Consider the following 17,527-nt stretch of genomic DNA (forward strand, 5'->3'; position numbering starts at 1 on the left):
CCCTGCATGGCATCAAACACTTTCAATGTTCGCAGTCAGGGAAGGGCTGGAAAAGACTTCCTATTGTATTCCGATCTGCGTTTTCCTGACAAGATGGCCCAGAGTTGTTCAAGGTACCCTGGGAGCGGGGCTCAGGACTGCTTGACTGGAAGCCAGGACTCTGGTCACTCAGTTTATCATTTATCCCCACGTGGCATAGCTCCCCACCTGTAGGGAGACAATTGCCTGGTTTCTCTTCCTGGAAACTCCATCCTGCTCTCTACATCTAATATATACAAAGGAACAAAGATAACAGAACCAAAGCTCACCACAGATTTGGACAAAAGCTGTGTTGATAGCTTAAGGCAAAATGCATTAACGTCTTTGAATATTTCATGCCAGGCACATTAGAACAGGAACATGATTTATTCAAGGCTGATCACCCATATTGAGTATTAAGTTAGTGGGAAATTGGCTTCAAGGGGGTAATATGGGGAGTTTTTGGCTTCCTAGGTACTTTTCCTGAGGAATTATAAATATGTCATGTGGATGGAAGGTGTTATTATCCTATCTCACTTTGGGCTCTTTAAAACTTTTGCAACATTTATTGATCTATTTTTTTTTGTGTGTACAAGTGGCAGGGGTGGGGGAGGGGAGGCCCATTCAACTCTTGTGTGGAGTCCAGAAGACAATTTGGTACAGCCAGTTCTCTCTTTCCAGCATGGGAGTCCTGGGATTGAACTCTGGCTGGTGTCCTTCTTAGTTGAAACATCTTGTTGGTCTTCACTTTGGCATCTATCAAAACTTCTGGAAGGCTCATCAGGATAGCCTGCCCATGACCATCAATCTCTGAGACCCATGGTCACACCCTACATAAACAGGCTAGACTCCGCAGTTTCCTCCAGCAGCTGGTAATCAGCCAGCTTCTGCAGAGGACCATGAGTTGGCTTACTGGACAAGGGGAGAACTTGATTGATATGAAAATGAAATGCACCGCCATGAGCAGTCTGATCTCTTTTGGTAGCACGGTTTGGTTATCACAGACAGTCTGACGTGGATTGCTCCCTTTGGCCAAGTTACTCAAACCTGTTTACCAGACACTGTTTAGGAAACAAATTCCCTTACACAGGGGTCTTGGGATAGAGCTCAGTGATGGAGCACTTGACTAACATGTACCGTGGTTCAGTTCCCAGCATAAAACAACAACAACAACAACAACAACAACAACAATAACAACAACAACAAACAAAGGAGATGGCACAACTGGTAAAGGTGGTTGCTGTCAGGCCTGATGATCTGAGTTTGATCCCTGGGACGTACGTGGACAGGGAGAAGGGACTCCCACAAACTGTCCTTTGACTTCTACATATATGCTGTGGCTTGTATCATCTACCGTAAAATGCAAAAACATCTTCAAACATCCCCCAAAATAAAAACAGTCTGACAAAACCAAAACCCATAAGGAAACTGAGCCCTTAAAAAATCATTGGGCAGTGTTGGAGGCAACACATGAGACTTTGCAGAGTTGATTCAGCAAAGGTAGGGTCTACTCTTTAGTTTACGGCGTTGCTGATGTCAGCTTACTATGAGGAATGTTAGGAATACACAGAAGGAAGGAAACATAGCTCAGTGGATTGCTGTCAAGCCCCGTGACCTGAGAGAACTCAGGGATAGCCCTGGAATCCACATGATGGAAAGAAAGGGCTCTGGAAAGTTCTAGAAATATATCTTCTGGCCTCCGCACATGGAATGTGTGCCCCCCATCCCCCATTCTTGCTTTGATCTCTACACACACACTGTGATAAGCACATGCTCATACTCATACGATAAATTAACATAATAATCATTAAACAACATCAGAATCAAACTACACAGGAAAGGGCCATGGAGTTGAGGCTATGGCTCACACGGTAGAGTGCTTGCGTTTCAAGTCTGAAGCCCTGGTTCAACCATAAGCACACATACCTGTCATTCTAGCTCTGGGGAGGTAGAGGCAGGAGGATCAAAAGTTCAAGGTTATCCTCTGCTAATACTATTGAGTTTGAGCCACCCTGGGATGTGTGAGATTCTATGAAAAGAAGAAAGACCATAGAGTAACCTCTTGGTATCCATAGGGATTAGTTGGTTACAGGGTCCACGGACAAAAGTCTGTGCATATTCTCATACAGACACCTCTCTGCCCCCATCAGCATTTGTTTGGTTACATCATCTGTCTTGTCAGGATTTTATTGCTGTGAAGAGACACCATGACCAAGGCAACTCTTAAAAAGGACCTTTAACTAGCGCTGGCTTACAGTTTCCAAAGTTCTGTCCATCATCATCATGGTGGAAAGCATGGCAACATGCAGGCAGATTTGGTGCCGGAGATGCCAATATTCTATAGCTTGACCCACATGCAGCCAGGAGGAGAGTGCCGTTCCACACCGGGCAGAGTCTGAGCATAGGAGACCTCAAAGCCATCCCCACAGTGACACACTTCCTTCTCCAAGGCCACATCTCATAACAGTGCCACTCCATTTGGCCAAGCATTCAAACACATGAATTCATGGGGGCCAAACCTATTCAACCAACACATTTAAAGTGGTCTTCCCTGAGTTTCATTCTTCTGCAGAGGGACAAGTCTAACATCGTACGAACCTCTCCTGCACTGTGAAAGTGGTGGGACTCGTTATCCTTCTATTTCGTAGTATGAATTATAACTAGGTATTCTTTTAAAATTTTAACTGATATGTTTATTCTATGTCTATGAATGCTTTGCCTGTATATATGTCTATGTGTCACATATGTTCAGTGCCCATGGAGTTCAGGAGAGGGTGTTGGATTCCCAGAACTGGGGTTATAGACAGTTGTGAGCTGCCATGAAGGTGCTAGGAATTGAACCTGAGTTTCCTGGAAGAGCAGTCAATGCTCTTAACCACTGAGGAGTCTTGAGCCCAAGTTCATAATTCTCAATACAGGCTTTTTTCAAAAGGGTTACACTAGCTTGTTTGGCCCAACTCTTCATTCTTTGTTTTTTTCTAATTTCTTCAGAATCTGGTGTCATTAACATTTGCTGTACAGGTCTATCCTCCCAGTCAAGCTACCACCATTTTCAGGAGCTGTTGGGCCTGCTCACAGAAAACCATCACACCTGGGCCTGTTGACTTTCTACCATTCCTCATAAAAGAAAGGAGATAGATAGGAGACGGCACCCTCACCTGAGTATCCAGACCCCCGTCCCAATCTCTTATATGCAGTTTGTCCTAATTTCATGTGGTCCTGGAGAAAGTCTAGAGCAAATCTGATCATATAATTTGTGGGGCGGTGGGCTGTGAAAGGTACCCTGATTCCTGGTTGAGATCAGGAGATCAGGGCCTTCTCACGAAGCTACAGCCCCCCACAACCCCCTGTAGAGAGGTTTGAGAAAGTCAGTCACATAGGGCAAAGCCCAAAGCCCCTCCTCCACAGGTGAGGATGTGACCACAGGTCATACAGGCTCCAGGCAGATCAGTCAAGTAGAAGCAGGACCACGCCCCCAAATATGTAGATGAAGTCTTCCCAAACTCTCAGGCCAAACCAATAGGAAGTACCTGCTGTTAGACCCTGACCCATCCCAAACTGTATATAAGGATCCTATCCAGAAGGATTAAACATGTGTAGGAATTACTCCATTGTCTGAGAGCTTCTGCCATAAGAGCTATAACACCGCCTTCGGGAAGAGATCTGCTCTCCCCAAATCGCTGTCAACCCTCGCTGGCTAGCAGCCTCCTGCTGGCTCAGCCTGGCCCAAACTGAAGTGCCTGGCAGCTGGCCTAAAGCACCAGTAGCAGAGGAGGCAAAAGCAGTCCCCACTCCCTGACCAGTTCTCTCCCCTCTGCCTGAACCCGCACACCTAGCCGGACCAGAGATCTCTGTGGAAAACCTCCAGCATGCAGGCCAACAATGACTTATAGCAGTAGCCAAATCACAGTAAGGAAGTAACAATGAAATAATTTTTTGGTTTGATACACAAGGAACTGTTTTAAAGGGTTGCAGCACTATGGAAGTTGAGAGGTTTTGCTCTAGAAGAGGGATAAAGTGAGGGCGTTTCTTCTGGCAGCCATGGGCAAACCATCATGCCTGCTGGATCCAGAGTGTCTGTCTGCTTTACATCATCTGTGCTTCTGCCTGTAACCTCTCTCACCCATAGCTCTGTAAGTAAGCAGGATAAATTCATTGATTCCCCGGGGGTGAACATTGAGGAATTGTACCTTGGTTTGTCTTTGGGATCTTTTTTTTTTTATTTTTTATTTTTTTTGGTTCTTTTTTTCGGAGCTGGGGACCGAACCCAGGGCCTTGCGCTTGCTAGGCAAGAGCTCTACCATTGAGCTAAATCCCCAACCCCTAGTAGTGCATTTGTAACTGGATTTATTTCTTACTATATCGGAAGGTTTTGTTTCCTTAGATCAGTAAATTATCATACAGAGTTTTATTTTCTGTTTTCTTTTTGTGCACTGTCCTCATGGCTATATGCTCCAGGGAACCTGTCCTGGGAATCATATTTAATGAAGATATTTCCGTAATGTACGGCAGTAGGTGGGGTATTAAAGTGAGAAGGAGGGGCTGCTGCACTGTTCTGGGTTATGTTTGAAGTGTGAGACTGCTAAGTATTAAAGGCCCCCAAATCAAAACCTTAGCAATCAGAACACCTGCCTCACTAGATTCTGCCAACTGCAAGTCGTGTTGGACTGAGCTAATCTGTTCTTCTTTCTGAGACTAGTAAGGTAAATAATTAACAATAAAGCCTCCTTATAAAGGCAAAAAATAGGGGTTGGGGATTTAGCTCAGTGGTAGAGCGCTTGCCTAGGAAGCGCAAGGCCCTGGGTTCGGTCCCCAGCTCCGAAAAAAAGAACCAAAAAAAAAAAAAAAGGCAAAAAATAAAATGCTTGCCTGATGCCATATTTCCTCTACCACGTGTTGACAGACTCTTATCCACCTAGAACCATAAGTCCAAATAAACCCACCCCTCTTTAAGTTGCCTTAGTTAAGGTATTTTATCACAGCAGTAGAAAAGTCGCTAATACAAACTGACATTTCCTCCAATATCTACCACAAATACAGAATACAGTTCTCTCTCTCTCTCTCTCTCTCTCTCTCTCTCTCTCTCTCTCTCTCTCTGTGTGTGTGTGTGTGTGTGTGTGTGTGTGTGTGTGTGTTGTATGCTTACTGTCTTAGTTAGGGTTCTGTCATGTGAACAGACACCATGACCAAGGCAACTTATAAAGATAACGTTTAATTGGGGCTGGCTTACAGATTCTGAGGTTCAGCCCGTTACTATCGAGGACAGAAGCATGGCAGCATTCAGGCAGATACGGTTCTTGAGAAGGAGCTAAGAGTTCTATATCTTGATCCAACTGCAAACAGGAGAAGACTAGTGTTCAGACAGCTCGGAGAAGTATCTCAAACCCCTACAGTGATACACTTCCTCAAACAAGCCCATACCTACTCCAACAAGGCCACCCCTCCTAATAGTGCCACTCCCTGGGCCAAGCGTATTCAAAACACACACACACACACACACACACACACACACACACAAAGTGATTGTGTGTGCCTATGGAGGCCAGAGGAGGATATCAGGAGTCCTGTTGGGTCTCTTTCCCTTGTTCCTTTGAGAAAGAGTCTCACTGAGCCCAGAGCTAAGCTGATAGCAAACTCCATCGATCCTCTTTTCTCTGTCTCCCCACCCCATAACCCAGTGTCAGACACACCCTGTCAAGCTGTGCTTGACTTTGTATTAGGTATTTGAACTCAGGCCCTCATGTGCACCCAGCAAATGCTCTTTCCTACTGAGCCATCTCTCTTGTCCTCACTTTCTTCCTTCTGAGTTGTCCTTTCTTATTCTAGTTGGTTTTTTTTTTTTTTTAAATAGTTTAAGGTGCTGGAAAGATTGCTCTGCATTAAGAGCACTGACTGAAAGGAAAATTATATAGATTTAAGGTTTAAAAATATGAAGTTAAAAGAGTAAGTTTCAAAATTCACAGACTCAGGGCTAAACATTGTGAAAAGCAAGTCCAGGCAGCCCCGCCCTGCTGCTAGGACTAACAGACCATAAAGATAAAGAAAAGGAATGCAGGGACCAGCCCGAGTTATCAGGACTGACTCAAACCATCTGGCAGAAGGGCACCTCCCCCAGCTTACTCAGAGTCACACCTTAACCAGATGTCCTTCAAACCCTGATACGCCCCTAGCTTCTAAAATCCTGTACGCTCCAGTCAATACGTACTCTCCTGCTGTGCTGTAATCTCACTGCCATGTTTAAATGAGCCAATCACTTATAGCTGCGCCAGAAATTAGCCAATTGTGTGTAACCGCGCCAAACCCCCTAGCCTTCCCTATATAAACCCCTGACTTTTGAGCTTCGGGGTCGACACCTCTGTCTACTGCGCAGGATACTTGTCGACCCGGAGATCCCCGTAATAGATCTCCGTAATAAACCTCGTCTTTGCTTATTACATCCAAAATGGTCTCTCTGTGTCTGGGGTCCGCGATTTCCCACAACTTTAGAAAGGGTCTCTCTTCGGGGATCTTTCATTTGGGCCTCATCCGGGATCGGTGTTTCCTGGGGCGCACCATCCTGAGACTCGAGCTAGGATCTTTCACTGACTACTCTTCAGGAGGGTCCAGGTTTGACTCCCAGCATCCGCAAGGGAGCTTATTACCATTCATAACTCTAGTTTCAGGGGCTCCAACAGCCTGACACACAAGTACTATAATAGATAGTCATGCAGCAAAACAATCATCCACAAAACAGAATAAACACAAAACTAAAACGATCTTAAAATTAGGTATTTATGTTGTATAGATTTTAGTCTTTGAAGCCTGCTGATTTTTACCACATAAGTTTTTGTGAGCTGTTTTATTTTTTCTGTTTTTATTTCTTTAAAAAAAGATTTATTTTATGGGAGTATGTTTTGCCTGCATGTATGTGCACTATATGTGTGCAGTACCCACAGAGGCAAAAAGAGGGCATTAAATCCCTTCAGAGGATCAGTTCCCTTAGAACTGAAGTTACAGATGGTTGTAAGCTTTTATGTGGGTGCTGGGAACTGAACCTGGGTCCTGGGCAAGAGCAGCCAGTGCTTGTAACTTCTGAGCCATCTCTCTAACCTGTGTTAGCTTCTTATTGACAATTTTTAAAAATTTCATTTTATTAATTTATAGTGTGTGTGTGTGTGTGTGTGTGCGTGTGCGTGTGCGTGTGCGTGTGCGTGCATGCGCACATATTTGCTTCTGGGTGCATGCCATCAGCCCTGAGGGGCCATATACCTACATTGCCCTCTACACACCTGGATCCTTCCAGCCCTGTTCCTCCAGGGTCCCAGTTCCTTAAGAAGAACCTGCCTTGGGAGCAGAGGACAGGACTCTCCCACCTCTGGACTCTATTCCCTCCTCCAACATCCTGCTTCCATATAAACACCTCCTTCATCCTCTCAGCAAATGTTTTTTCAGGCAACGTTCTGCATGCTAGAGCCACAACAGTGACCAAGAGAGTCAGGGTCCCTAGAACATCCTAGCGTAATGGAGTCTCTCCTCTGTGTCAGCTAAGACTCCCCATCCTTCAGTACGTCATCTTCCCTTTGGAGTCATCTTTGCTGACTCTGCCTCAAAATGAGTAGGGAAACAGCATACATAGGAACAATTACGTTTTTACTAAAATTACTTCCTGGGGGAGAGATAGAAACAAGGTCTACTCTTCCTACTAAGGTCCCTACCACAAACTCAGGTGAGATTCCACCAAAGTTTACTCTGGGGAATCAACGAATTTATTGAGCTTATAGAGTGTAAGCCAGGGATTGCCTATGTGGAAGCGCCTTCCCTTAAAGGCCTCATTAGAAAGTCTTTACCTAGCAGATGTGGCAGCTTCCCCATAGCCAGGTAGGTGGAGCCCCACTCCTCTGTCTTCCCTGTCCATTACTCCAGCCTCTCACCAAGGCTACCAGAGAGGGAAGAGTTTTGTGCAGCAGCTGATATGGAAAAGTGAGATGTTCAAGTGAGGGTCCTGTGGCCCTCCCTGCCCCCCACAAGACTGTATAAACAGCTAACAAGCCGAGCTGGGATAATCTTTTGCAAACAGGCACAGTGGAATGCCCCAAGATGGCAGTTGTCTGGCTTTGAGCATAGTCCTGTAGAATAATATCTATGTTGCTACATTTTTACTCCACAAAAAGTTCTATAGCATGAGGAGACAATTCAATGGAGACTCAACAGTTGTAGCTCGGAATGGTGCTGCCCACCTTTAATCCCTGAACTTGGGAAGCAGAGGCGGGCAGATCTCTGAGTTTGAGGTCAGCTTGGTCTACAGAACGAGTTCCAGGACAGCTAGGACTACATGGAGAAGCCCTATCTCGAAAAACCAAAACCAACTAACCAAAGAAACAAACACGTGTCCACAGTTAGAAGTCCACATAGTAGCCATGGGATCCAGTTCACAGCTGAGCTCTCCTTTGCCAGGATACCTGTGGTAGCTCCAGTCTGACATGTCCATAGAACTGAGCTGCATTTGGTTGAAATAACAGAACAAGAAGTGTCATTAGAACACTGAGTCCGTGGGCATGACAACTCATGCCGTAATCCCAGCATGAAGAAGGAGACTGACACAGGAAGAGTCAAATTTGCAGGCAGCTTGAACTGACAGGGTCTCACAGAATAAACCGAAGGGGCTGAGGATGCCTCAGCCAGTAAAGCACAAGGACTCTTCAGTTCCCAGAAGCCACATAAGAAAAGCAGTGCGTGGCTGTACACGATTGCTCTCCCTGGTGGGAGAAACGGGCAGGTGGATCCATGGGGCTGGTGGCACAAGAGAAACAATACCCAAGGTGTTGTTCTCTGGCTTAAACACGCAGACACACACACATGCACATACACAGTCACATACACAGACACACACAGACACACACAGGCACACACATACACAGAGAGAGAGAGACAGACATAGAGACAGAGACACAGAAAGAGACAGAGACAGAGACACGGAGATACACAGAGAAAGAATCGGGTATCAGAGCTTGGCAAACTGAAGCAGGGGTACTGGAGGGATTGCAAGGGAAGATCAAGGCAGAACCATAGGAAGAACCCAACAGAAAGCCTTTTGCCCTGCGAGAGCTTCTCCTACAGTGTTTGTTGTTTAATGTCGAATGAGTTATCAGCTTACTTTCTATTGTTCATCTTTATGTTCCACTTTTAAATGCAAACAGGAGAGCACTGAGTTCACACATCAGTCAACTCACCCTAGTCAAACAACTCAGACTGTGGGGCTGTGTGTCCATATTTGTTTCTGACTAAAACAGTGGACACAGTCCTTGAAGCTGACTCAGATATTCCCTCACCCTTCCTTCCTATCTTCCACCTCTTCCTCTTTTTGGGGGGGATTCTCACTCTACAGCCTAGGAACTAGCTATGTAGCCCAAGTTGGCCTCAAGCTCACGACAGTTTTCTTGCCTCTGCTGAGTGCTGGGATTGGTGACAGTTCTGAGTCATTCATCCTGCCCCGCTCACTCCATATCTCCAGACATGCACATCCGACCCGCACTTACTGATGGCGTAAGAATGAGAAAAGGAACCAGACTTGGGGCTCCATTCTTGTCTCTCCCTGCCATCGCTTTCAGCCTGAGGGGCTTCTTGGTACAGGGAAGTAACAGAAGCAAGAAAAGATTGCAGCTTCCTGGTTAGTCATCTTTCTTACAATTCTAGCATGTTGCTCCAGGTTTGAACAGAAAGGGTGGCCTCTATGCTTTGTCAGTGCCCCACCACTCCATCCCACATGATGGGGTACAGGAAAAGACACCCCTAAACATGGCACATTGACACTTGAGAAAAAGGGATGCTTGGGGAAAGAAACCTCACTTTACCCTGAACTTTCTACAAGGCTAATTAACTGGGCTGCTGGGATTGTAGTAAGATTGGAATGTTGCCAGTCCACAGCCAATCACAACTTACCTTGGGCTGCCTGAAGCCTCCTACAATAGTGACTCTTTCCCACCTCTAGGTCTGGCCTAAAATCTTTGACTACCAGGTGGAACTTTTGGGAATATGTTAACTAAGCAGACTACTAGCTTCCAGCAACCTACAGGTTAATAATGTCACCAGACAGCACCTGAGGCTCAAGGCAGAGGTGTCCTTCTTGACTGTAACTGAAGAAGTGTGTCACTGTGGGGTGGGCTTTGAGACCTTTCTCCTAGCTTCCTGGGCGTTAGTTTTCTCCTGTTTGCCTTTGGAACAAGATGTAGAACTCAGCTCCCCCATGCCATGCCTGCCTAGATGCTGCCATGCTCCCACCTTGATGATAATGGACTGAATCTCTGAACCTGTGAGCCAGCCCCAATTAAATGCTGTCCCTTACAAAAGTTGCCCTGATCACGGTGTCTCTTCACAGCAGTGAAACCAAACCCTAAGACAGAGACGAGAGGGTTTATTTGGTTTGTAGGTTCATCACTGAGGGAAGGCAGGGCAGGAACTCAAGCAGGAACTTGGAGGAATTGAATCAGAGACCACAGAGGGTCACTGCCTCCTCCATTACTGCCCTGGCTTACTCAGCCAGCTTTCTTTTTTTTTTTAATATTTTATTTATTTATTATACATGAGTACACTGTAGCTGCCTTCAGACACACCAGAAGAGGGCATCAGATCTCATTACAGATGGTTGTGAGCCACCATGTGGTTGCTGGGATTTGAACTCAGGACCTCGGGAAGAACAGTCAGTGCTCTTAACCACTGAGCCATCTCTCCAGCCCTCAGCCAGCTTTCTTATACCACTCAGGACCAGCCCAGGGATGGCCAAGCTCTGGGTTGCCTCTAACAAGGCAGAGCTGTGGGAAGGCTGGGGATTTGTTACAGTAGCAAGTCAGGGAAGCATCGGCCAGTAAGGGAAGGCTGAGTAGCCACCAGACCCACCCTGATATTGTCTTGGTCAAAGAGTGTAACAGTGACCATGAGAACATGTCCTCTCCCCCAGGAAAATGAGCTCAGACCTAGAAACATCCTTTCCAGGTCCACCACTCACCAAGGAGCCTGCGGGGTCTTCCTGGTTATATTTAAATGGCAAGGTTTTCTTTGTGACTGACAATTTCAGGGAAGAACCTCTCTGCTTAGCCTGGTCAGTGTTTAAAAGCCTCAAAGCCTATGAAGTTTGGAATGTTGTTGACGCGACAGCCTAATTAGTTTCACTCCTGGCCCATGTCTGTATCAGACTTACCTTCCTGATAAAAGAACCTTTGAACTGTATTAATTTACCAAAACCTTACTCTGTACCGATGAGCCGGATACCGTTGGATAGCATCCGAGGCTGTAGGAGACGTGCTCCCAACTTGGTGCAACCTGCCGTTCTGATGTTCCCACCAATGTCTTGATTTATAACTTTCTTTTCTCTGTTACTATAAAAACTCCATGAAACGGCTTCCATGTAGGGACATTACATTTGGGGAGAGCTAAATCTATGCTCTCAGGCCACGGTCACTCATATTTTGCTCCAGAATAGATCACATCTTTTCTCCTTTTGAGGTGAAGGTCGTTTCTTTCTAATACATCTGTGAAGGGGTTGTAAAGAAAATCAAAAGTGCAGAGGAAAGGAGGCCAAAGGAAACGTTTTAAAAGGTTAATAGATAAGGGGCAGCAAGGCAGTGGTGGCACATGCTTTTAATCACTGCGCTTGGAAGGGAGAGGCAGGCAAATTTCTGAGTTCAAGGCCAGCCTGGTCTGAAGAGTGAGCTCCAAGACAGCCAGGACTACACAAAGAAACCACACTAGAAAAACAAAACAAAGCAACACTGGCAATAAAGACTTTCTTTTGGGCTTTAAGAATGTCTGTGTGTTGCCTAGCAAGCACCAGGCCCTGGGTTCGGTCCCCAGCTCCGAAAAAAAAAAGAAAAAAAAAAAAAAAAAAAAAAAGAATGTCTGTGTGGTAGTCTTTGGTAGACTTACTTGGGGACATTCTGGAGGCCCCAGCAAGAGCCCCAGAAACTGGGATGCCAGGACATGGGGGTCTTGGATCCCCTCTGAGGCAATAGCATAAAAAAAGAGAGACATTCCAGGGTCCTACAAACTTCTGCTTCTAGTCCTAGTAGCCCAGAGGCTCCTGAAATTTCCACCTTAGAATGAGACATTTACAGGGAGTCACCCGAATCTGCCGCCTCTGAAAGTCTTTCTAAGGTGCCTTCATAATAGGACATAGAAAAGGCTGGACATAGCAGTGGCTGGAATCTGCATAAGATATCACTGGTCCCCCTGGTTTAAGTCTGTGTGGTGGCCTCCCCTGCTTGTCTCTACTGTCTGCCTGTCTGTGTGTTTCTGTCTAAAATGTTGGAGAAACAGATCTAAAATGGTAAGGGGAGTGAGTAGCCCCAAGACATCGTAGAAATGCCTGCAAAACACTCCAAGGAGGGTTTTGCAGAAGACAGATAATGGTGTCCACTTCTCACCTGGGAAACCTCAGACCTGTGAACTCAGCTGGCCTCCTTTGGAGTCTGGTGACCCAGTGAAGGATCTCTGGATCCTCAGATTGTTCAGTCTGGAACATGGTAACCAGAGACCCTGGCCACTCCAAACAGTTTTCCTGTATTGAACAATGGCTTTCTCTTGTGTGAGACCCACCCTCTGGCTTAAGACCTATGTTTTTCTGTTGGAAACTTGAATCCTCTTGGTTCTGCCAGGTCTCCCAGAAGAACGCAAACCTCTGCCTGTTCTCTCAGTACCACAGGAGGAAGTAGTTGACTTTCCTGTGTGCCCCAGCGTGACCCCTGGCCTCACCTGGAGAGGGGGAAGTAGTGCCCTCAGAAATGCTGGAAGCGGGGCTGGGGATTTAGCTCAGTGGTAGGCAAGGCCCTGGGTTCGGTCCCCAGCTCCGAAAAAAAGAACCAAAAAAAAAAAAAGAAATGCTGGAAGCCTGTGGTAATTTGAATAAGAATTACCCACATAGGATCCATGGAGGTGGTGCATGCCTTCAGTCCCAACACTCCGGATGCAGAGGTAGTTGGTCTCTGAGTTCAAGACCAGCCAGGGCTACACAGAGAAACCCTGTTGGGAAAAACAAAAAGAATTGCCTACACAGGCTCATATTTATGAATGCTTGGTTGCCAGAGAGTGAAACTCTTTGATAGAGTGAGAAGGATTATGTGAAGTTGGCCTTGTTAACGAAGGGTGCCACTAGGGGGAGGCTCTGAGGATTAAAAGGCCAACCCCAGGCTCAGTCTCTGTCTCTGTGTCTCTGTGTCTCTGTCTCTGTCTCTGTCTCTCTCTCTCTGTCTCTCTGTCTCTCCCTCCCTCCCTCCGTCTTGTCTTCAAGTCTGGATGTAGTGCCATCCTTACCTGCTTGCTGCCACAATGCACATGAACCAACCCTTTAAAACTGTAAGCAAGACCACAATTAAAAAATGCTTTCTTTTATAAGAGTTGCCATGGTCATGGTGTCTCTTCACAGCAAAGGGACAGTAACTAAGACACCAGGTGAAGGGAGAAGAAAATCAACTCTACAAATCTTCTAATCTCCACATGCACATTGTAGTACTTGCTGTTATGCTCTCTCTCTCTCTCTCTCTCTCTCTCTCTCTCTCTCTCTCTCTCACACACACACACACACACACACACACACACACACACACACGTGCTTGCACACACACATGCACAAAAATAATAATAAACAGCCAAAGTTTAAAACATTGGTGGCTGGGGATGTGGCCTAGTGGTAGTGTTTTCCCAGCATGTTTGATGTATTATGTGTTTGCATGTGAATGCTAGCATTACACATAAACAGATTAATTGGTTTTGGGGCTGAGATGATTCCAGAGCTTTAGGCAAAATGAAACCAAACCTAGCATAAATGCAAAACCAAAACTTTCATTCAGTTATTAGACACTGCCTTCAATCCCTCACTAACATCTTCCGTTTAGTGTTTCCTTTTTCTTGATTCCTGGGCGCTTAGCAAAGGCTTCTCCTGGTAACTCTCAGCCTCTGAACAGCTGACAGTTTGGTGCTGCCTGATTGTTTTGCTCAAACGAATGCCCTAAGGTTTTTACTGTACCTGGCTAACTTTATTAGTAGCATTTATTTTTATTTTTAATTTGAGGCAGGCTCCTGTATAGCTTAGACTGGCCTTGAACTTGCTATACAGCCGAGGATGACTTGAACTTCTGATTTAACTGCTTGTATCGCCCAAGCACTGAGATTACAGATATGTACCATCATGCCTAGCTTTTAACAACTTCTGTGTATCATTTTGAATAGTGATCCCTAAGTTTGCCTTTTCTATACAGCTCAGGTAGGCCTTGAACCTGATTTCCAGCTGCTTTGTTTCTTAAAGATTTACTTATTTGTTTTATGTATGAGTAAAGTGTTGCTGTCTTCAGATACACAGAAGAGGACATCAGCTCCCATTACAAATAGTGAGTCACCATGAGGTTGCTGGGAATTGAACTCAGGACCTCTGGACAAACAGTCAGTGCTTTTAACCGCTGAGCCATCTCTCTAGCCCAATCCCACAGCTTCTTGAGTGGCTGGGATTACAGGTTTGTGCCCCAAGGCTGGAAAAATTAGTCTTTCTCACAGACTAATTATGAGGCAGATATTCCAATTTGATCAGGAAGGAGGTGAAGCGGCTACCTTAAGAGATTCTTTCTAGGTGGTGGTGGCACACGTCTTTAATCCCAGCGCTTGAGAGGCAGAGGTAGGCAGATCTCTGAGAATTTGAAGCCAGCCTGGTCTACAGAATGAGTTCCAGGACAGTCAGGGATACCCAGAGAAACCCTGTCTTGCCAACCCAGGCTGCTCTCAGGCTTGTACATCAAAGGGACCCCATTGGCTTTGGAGCCAGGTTATAAAGAGAGAGGGATTGAAGGCCTGGAGTGAGGTTGCAGGGGAGACCCACAAGTCCGTGTGCCTCTAAACTACAGAACCACACCTCTCTCCAGTCTGCTGTGTTTCCTTCTTCTCCTAAGATCTGTCAAGGCATATGAAGCATCTGCAGGCTATTTCGAAAGTTTATAGACAGCCTGGTTATCCCCACAGTGAACTTCTGTTCTTCCTCCGAGACGAGAATCAGGTAGAGTTTATTGTCAGTTGTCATGGCTACGGAAAACAGAACAGAATGCTTCTCCTTCTTAATCGCTTCCTACTCCACCCTGGAATGTTGAGATCTTCAAGGGAGAGAGCCTGAAATTGCACCTGCCACCATTCAACATCTCATGGGACACAGTTTCACCTGTCACTGACTGCAGTGTAAGGGGACATCCTTCTTGTAGAGGGACAACAGTCCTTCACTACCTCAGCAGCCCAGCTTCCTAGGAAGTTCTGGTCCACCGCAGAGTAATAATAGAATCTAAAATCGGAGCTGGGATGAAAGTGGCTTTTCCCTTCCTGAGGTCTGGGCATGAATTGAGTGTGAGCTGACCAGTAATCGGTCAGCCTAAGGCGGTATGTCTCCAGCATTACCCAACTTAATCAAGATCTAACTGTAATCAAGATCAAAGCCTAAAGCCCTTTCTCCTCCGAGTCAACCAGCTTGATATCCTCTTTGGTATTTGATTTCTAAGCCTCTCTTTAACGTGCCAGGAAATGGAGTTGTCATTAGCCCCAATTTTCTACAGTCCTTGCCCCCTCCATTCCGCCATATGTATCAGCTATTTTTTTTTTTTTGTGGTTTTATTTTTTTTTTCTCCATCTTTGTTAACGGGTTTTTCGTATTTACATTTTGATTGTTATTCGCTTTCCCGGTTTCTGGGCCAACATCCCCCTAACCCCTCCCTCTCTCCTTCTACATGGGTGTTCCCCTCCCCATCCTCCCCCCATTGCCGCCCTCCCCCCAACAGTCTAGTTCACTGGGGGTTCAGTCTTAGCAGGACCCAGGGCTTCCCCTTCCACTGGTGCTCTTACTAGGATATTCATTGCTACCTATGACGTCAGACTCCAGGGTCAGTCCATGTATAGTCTTTGGGTAGTGGCTTAGTCCCTGGAAGCTCTGGTTGCTTGGCATTGTTGTTCATATGGGGTCTCGAGCCCCTTCAAGCTCTTCCAGTCCTTTCTCTGATTCCTTCAACGGGGGTCCTGTTCTCAGTTCAGTGGTTTGCTGTTGGCATTCGCCTCTGTATTTGCTGTATTCTGGCTGTGTCTCTCAGGAGAGATCTACATCCAGTTCCTGTCAGCCTGCACTTCTTGCTTCATCCATCTTGTCTAATTGGGTAGCTGTATATGTATGGGCCATATGTGGGGCAGTCTCTGAATGGGTGTTCCTCTGCCTCTGTTCTATACTTTGCCTCCCTATTCCCTGCCAAGGGTATTCTTGCTCCCTTTTAAAGAAGGACTGAAGCATTCATATTTTGATCATCCTTCTTGAGTTTCATGTGTTCTGTGCATCTAGGGTAATTCGAGCATTTGGGCTAATATCCACTTATCAATGAGTGCATACCATGTGTGTTTTTCTGTGATTGGGTTACCTCACTCAGGATGATATTTTCCAGCTCCATCCATTTGCCTATGAATTTCGTAAAGTCATTGTTTTTGATAGCTGAGTAGTATTTCATTGTGTAGATATACCACATTTTCTGTATCCATTCCTCTGTTGAAGGGCATCTGGGTTCTTTCCAGCTTCTGGCTATTATAAATAAGGCTGCGATGAACATAGTAGAGCATGTGTCTTTGTTATATGTTGGTACATCTTTTGGGTATATGCCCAAGAGAGGTATAGCTGGGTCCTCAGGTAGTTCAATGTCCAATTTTCTGAAGAACCTCCAGACTGATTTCCAGAATGGTTGTACCAGTCTGCAATCCCACCAACAATGGAGGAGTGTTCCTCTTTCTCCACATCCTCGCCAGCATTTGCTGTCACCTGAGTTTTTGATCTTAGCCATTCTCACTGGTGTGAGGTGAAATCTCAGGGTTGTTTTGATTTGCATTTCCCTTATGACTAAAGATGTTGAACATTTCTTTAAGTGTTTCTCAGCCATTTGGCATTCCTCAGCTGTGAATTCCTTGTTTAGCTCTGAATGCCATTTTTTTATTTATTTATTATATATAAGTACACTGTAGCTGTCTTCAGATACAGAGGGCATCGGATCTCTTTACAGATGGTTGTGAGCCACCATGTGGTTGCTGGGAATTGAACTCATGACCTCTGGAAGAGCAGTCAGGTGCTCTTAACCGCTGAGCCATCTCTCCAGCCCCCTGAATGCCATTTTTAAATAGGGTTATTTGTTTCTCTGCAGTCTAACTTCTTGAGTTCTTTGTATATTTTGGATATAAGCCCTCTATCAGTTGTAGGATTGGTAAAGATCTTTTCCCAATCTGTTGGTTGCCGTTTTGTCCTAACAACAGTGTCCTTCACCTTACAGAAGCTTTGCAGTTTTATGAGATCCCATTTGTCGATTCTTGATCTTAGAGCATAAGCCATTGGTGTTTTGTTCAGGAAATTTTCTCCAGCGCCCATGTGTTCGAGGTTCTTCCCCCACTTTTTCTTCTATTAGTCTGAGTGTATCTGATTTGATGTGGAGGTCCTTGATCCACTTGGACTTAAGCTTTGTACAGGGTGGTAAGAATGGATCGATCT

At 45.6% G+C, this 17,527-nt stretch overlaps 1 long non-coding RNA gene across 1 annotated transcript; it reads right to left on the reverse strand.

Moving 5' to 3' along the window:
- Positions 1–5,214: 5,214 nt before the first annotated feature.
- On the reverse strand, positions 5,215–15,086 carry LOC108350080 (uncharacterized). Its single transcript, XR_001836854.3, has 3 exons — positions 14,888–15,086; positions 8,369–8,494; positions 5,215–5,351 (listed from the first exon to the last, which is right to left on the reverse strand). It is a non-coding gene; the product is annotated as an uncharacterized LOC108350080 (long non-coding RNA).
- Between the last annotated feature and the right edge of the window lie 2,441 nt (positions 15,087–17,527).

This window comes from Rattus norvegicus, chromosome 2, assembly GCF_036323735.1.
Source record: "Rattus norvegicus strain BN/NHsdMcwi chromosome 2, GRCr8, whole genome shotgun sequence".
Taxonomy (NCBI): domain Eukaryota; kingdom Metazoa; phylum Chordata; class Mammalia; order Rodentia; family Muridae; genus Rattus; species Rattus norvegicus.